Source organism: Tenrec ecaudatus, chromosome 7, assembly GCF_050624435.1.
Source record: "Tenrec ecaudatus isolate mTenEca1 chromosome 7, mTenEca1.hap1, whole genome shotgun sequence".
NCBI lineage: Eukaryota > Metazoa > Chordata > Mammalia > Afrosoricida > Tenrecidae > Tenrec > Tenrec ecaudatus.
Genome location: NC_134536.1, coordinates 121,522,479 through 121,527,689, shown reverse-complemented (window position 1 = coordinate 121,527,689; position 5,211 = coordinate 121,522,479). Strand labels below are relative to the sequence as shown.

At 37.8% G+C, this 5,211-nt stretch overlaps 1 pseudogene; it reads right to left on the bottom strand.

Moving 5' to 3' along the window:
- Positions 1 to 3,461: 3,461 nt before the first annotated feature.
- LOC142452914 (protein SGT1 homolog pseudogene) lies at positions 3,462 to 4,485 on the bottom strand (annotated as a pseudogene).
- Between the last annotated feature and the right edge of the window lie 726 nt (positions 4,486 to 5,211).

Here is a 5,211-nt window from a genome sequence, read left to right as displayed (position 1 = left end):
GCTAAAGATAATGGAAGAAATCGTGAAATAAAGTTCTGATTGAAAATTTTGAAAAGACAGGACCGACCCAAAGATAAAGTAAAGCATTATAATAAAATGTGCCAAGAATTGGAGTTGGTGTCATTAATTTGGCCAATGGTATAAAATGTAAAACATTGTTGAGAAAAGGATATTTTACAAGCGTAGGCTGGCTATGAACCTCAAAACATTACTTGGGCAGATTAAACCCTTAAGTGACTGGATTTTATTTATACAATGGGAATTAGTAATAGAGCAAAATTTCCAACCATATTCATTGGTGATAGAGCACAACTTCCAATAACATTCATTCATAATTACAGACCCATGCCTAAAAGATGTCATAATAAAACAAGGAGAGCATTAAAATAATCGGTTCATGATCGTCTCAGGCCATCATTCATGGGGCAACCTTAAGGTCAGAGTTCCACAACAAAATCCAATTATTTCCAGTTCTATAACCTTGGGGCAGCAGTCCTGTGGTCCCGAAATACTAGGGAGTTTCAGCCTTAAGGCCAAGGGTCACAGGTGAGTTTGAGATAAAGTCCAGTTCACCTATTGGGGATTCCACATCAAGTCCTCTGTTGTGGTCTATGAAAGAACAGAGTCCACATCCCCTGGCCCAGGAGGATGATTGATAATGTTTTGTAACATAAAATGATAATGGACTCTCTAGCGTGAACCAGGGACAAATATAAATCATATGTATATGAATGAATGTGAGGCTCACATTTAATTCTAGCCCCAATTGGAAAACAATTGATTCTTATTACCTGGGCCTACTTGAGGCTCACTCTCATGAGATCACTGGCTGTGTGTGTGTGTGTGTGTGTGTGTGTGTGTGTGTGTGTGTGTGTGTGTGTGTGTTATAGCAATGTGTGGCATCCCTCAGATCATGACTTGTTTTAAGACAAGGTTTTAAAACCTGAGACACTGTTCTTTCAAATAGATGGGTACCATCTAGTTTCTTCACCACACTTTTCCATAGCACCAAATCCATTGTGCAAGATAATTCAAAAGGCGTTGCAGCAGTAAATTTTCTGGGAGTTGTAGAATTTTAAGCAGAATTCAGAAGAGAACATGGAACAAGGAATATCGTTGCTGATGTCAGATGCATATTCACTGAAATTAGAGAATACCAGAAACATGTTTATTTCTATTTTAATGACTATGAAAGGTTATTCAACAGTGTGGTCATATAAAAGAAAGCTATTTTAAGTGGGTGAAGGGAGACATCAAACAGTGTAAGATATGACAAAGTAATAATAATTTATAAATTGTCAAGGGTTCTGAGGGAGGGGAGAAATGAGGACCTGATACCAAGGGCTCAAGTAGAAAGCAAATGTTTTGAGAATGATGATGGCAACAAATGTACAAAGGTGCTTGACACGATGGATGTGTGGATTGTGATGAGTTTTACTAAACCCCAATAAAATGATTTTTAATGAAAACCAAAAAACTATTTTTAGCATTGATAACAATGAGACTTCCAGAATACTTCATCGTGCTCTTGAGAACTTGTATAAAAACCTAGAGTCAATTGTTTGAACAAGGGAGCATTACTTAGTTTAACATCAGAAAAGATTTGTATATAGTTTGTATCAGGATGGTATCTCTCCACTATTTACTCAATCTGGAGGCTGAGCAAGTATCTGAGAAGTTGTCACATCTGAAGTCGAACATGGCATCAGGATTGGAGGAAGACTCATTAACAAATTGATATAACACAATCTTGCTTGCTGAAATCAAAGGACACTTGAGACACTTACTATTGAAGATCAAAGAGTGTAGCCTTTGGTGTGGATTATAACTCTTTTGTAAAGAAAACCATGATCATGACAATTGGGTCCATAGACAACTTCAAGATCATGAACTTTGTCCTTGTATAACTCACCCCAGGTACTTAAAGGAATTTTACCCTGGGTAAAATTGTTGCTACCCATTCACCAAATTTTGAAATGATTTAAAGGAATTGATAAATATGACAGCATATAGGTAGTGAAATATTTAATAAGCTCAGCCACTAAAGACAGTTTGGCAGTTAGGTTCACCTTCAGAAGAAAGAGCTGAAGTTCTTCTCTGAAAAACCAGTCATTGAAAATCCTACCGAGGTCTGTTCTCTTCTGACACTCATGGGTCACCATGAACTGAAGTTAACCTGAAGACAACTGGTGGTGCTGGCAGTTTACATCATTACTACATGTAATAAAGCTTAATATATGCTCATATTCTTCCTGCTCTCCTACCCGCCTTCCTTTAATTTCCTGTTTGTTCTCTTCAAGTGGATCAAGGAGGTGTTGTCCAGGTAGAGATGATTGGAGTACATCTTATTGCTCAAGAGGCAAAGTCCTCACACCTGTGCCAGAGAGGATCTAGAATTCCTTGGTGATTGGATCCACCTGCGTGTAGTTCATTCTGAGTAAAGTCATGCATAGGGGGACAAGGAGGGCAGACCTTGCTCACTGGAAAGTGATTGAGGTGGCATTTCAGCCTGACTAATGTAGTTAGTATTCAAAAATCAGTAAAGATTCTCTGTCACGTCACTCTTTCCAATAAAAGGGAATAAAAATAAAGTAGAAACCTGTCTGATGCCTCAGGCTTGTTCACAGTGTTGTTCAGGTCAGTTCATTTCAATCCTTAATTTGTGGCACTTCATTTAATGGAATCATTTAATACCCCAAAAGTAATTATAAAAATGAACAAATTTGGTTTCCTAGGGTTGGTATTTGACATCTCAGAATACTGAAATCCCTACTGCTGGGTTAAGCCATGTTTGGATATTGGGTAGGTAAGCAATTAAACTAAATTAATTTTGAATATAGTTTATGGATGAACTCTTACATTTCTTACATCTGACTTATTTATAGTTTACTTAAATTTAGTACCGAATAAAGTAATGATTCCAACTCTTTACTCACAATTAAGTAAACTGCCAGGATATTACCTTGCACATATCAGAGCTTAAATTAAAATAACCAAACAGTAGAGTGAGAAGAAAACTAAAACAAGCCCATAAATATTGAGTCAATTGGAACTCAAGCGACCCACTAGGAAAGAGTGGATCTGCCCCATAGGTTTTCCAAGGCTATAATTTTAAGGAAGCTGAGTACCATGTATTTCTCCCTCAGAGTGGTTTATGGATTTGATCTGCCAATGTTTTGTTTACAGTCGAGTTCTTTAACTACTGCATCACCAGAGCTCCTTGGGAGAAAATTAGAGGGCAATCAAACTAGTGCTATATTTCATACTTAAGAAGCTTTAGGCCCAGAGAAAATAAAGATCATACCTTTAATTACACAGGTATTTAATAGCAAAGTTCGTTGTTCAAGTCTACTCTAGTCTTAGAGATATTAAATTATGTAATCAGTTGCTGATATTTATGGGATGACATTAATTTTTATACCCATCCATAGAAATGTTATCAACCAGTTGCTCCAAATGTCTTTTTTTTTATAGCAAATTAATTTATTTAATATTTTTTCTACTCCATATCATCAGGAGGATTGATTTCAACTTTCCTTTTACCTATATCCGACCAGTTGGTACTCAAAACTGTGCCACCAGACTCCATAAATGATTTGTTCATGGCCCGTTTCACTTCATCAGAACCATCTGAATAGATCTGCTGAAACAATTTGTTTAAAGCTGCATCTCCCTCCAACTTCTCATTCTTCTCCTCCTCTTTGATCTCACCAACCAATTTATCCCAATTTCTTGTATAATGAGATGATGATGGGTATGAGTTCTTTACATCTGCTAACTGTGTAGGCTTGGGCACATCTTCTTGCCCCTCCAGCTTCTCCCATCTCAGAGCCTCTGGCTTTTTCATTTTAATTTCAATCTTTGTTGAAAGCACTTTAAATGTGCTCTGTTCTGGTAGTATAGGATGAAGAAGTCTCAGTTTCCAATTGTAATTCTCTCCAGAAGGAAGTTTCACCAAAGCACACAACTCTTTCTCTGAAAATTCCACATTTATAGGATTCTTCTGAGCATTTTTTATCATAAGTGTGATGATTACTTGAGATTCTCTTTGATACCAGTCGTACTTGGTTTTTGGCTGATGAGTTGTCACTTCAGATTCTGATCCTTTCTGAGCTTCTTGACACCTTTTAATCCAGACAATGAAATCATCATTTGCATTATCTAATTTCAGACCTTCTGTGAAGGACTCGAGAGCAGCAGCATAATTTTTTTCATGGTAGTCACAGATCCCTTTCCTCAGCATAGCAGTAGAATTATTTGGATTAAGTGTGAGAGATTTCTTTGCATCAGCAACAGCATCATAGTACTTCCCGAGAAGAATGTGACAATAGGCTCTTTGACAATAATACTGTGCATCATCTGGTTTCTGTTCCAAAGCCTTAGTCAGCTCCTCTGGGGGGTTGTCGGTCTCGCCGCGGCCGCTGCCATCCGTAGGAGTTACTATCGCTAGGAGAACCTAGGACATCAGCACGGCCACCGCCCAACGAGGAAACTTCTGGAGACACCCCAAATGTCTTTTTATGCATTCAATGCAAAATATTTACCCAAAACATTGCCTCTCGACTTTCATATACAGTAACAGGAACGTTGAAATCAGGGAGAAAATGAATAGTCATTTGAGATAAGATTCCATGATTTAAACGAGTAAAATGATTTTGGATGATAACCCTAGAAAGATGAACTCTCTGAGCATTAAAGAGCAAACTGAAGTAAGAACCGCTCTACTAAGAGCAAGTTTAGAGACTGGAAAACTTTCCAAGCACTTCCAGTTTTGTCCTATTACAATTCCAAAATGATCTATCAACGTTTATGAATCTGAAGTTCACTCTACGAAAGTAGCCAGAAGGACAAATCATGATTTCTGCAGAATGCATCACACATTGAGGGGGAGAAAAAAGTATATGCATATAAATGGTTAAATAAAGACTGTGTAGAACAATGACCTACTCCTTGCAAAACAAAAACAAAATGAAAACAAAAAACCTGCGATAAGTTATGAAAATGGAAGGCATCGCCTGGACAAGCCAAAATGCAAACCAAACTCACTAACGTCCAGCCCATTCTGACTGGAGAGAAGAAATGTGCTGTACATTTGTATTGCCCGTAGGAGGCATTGTTGTTAGGCGCCACTGAGATTGTTCTGGTTCGCGGTCACCCCATGTTAAAATGGGACTAAACTCTGCCCTGTCCTGTGCCGTCCTCAAACATTTA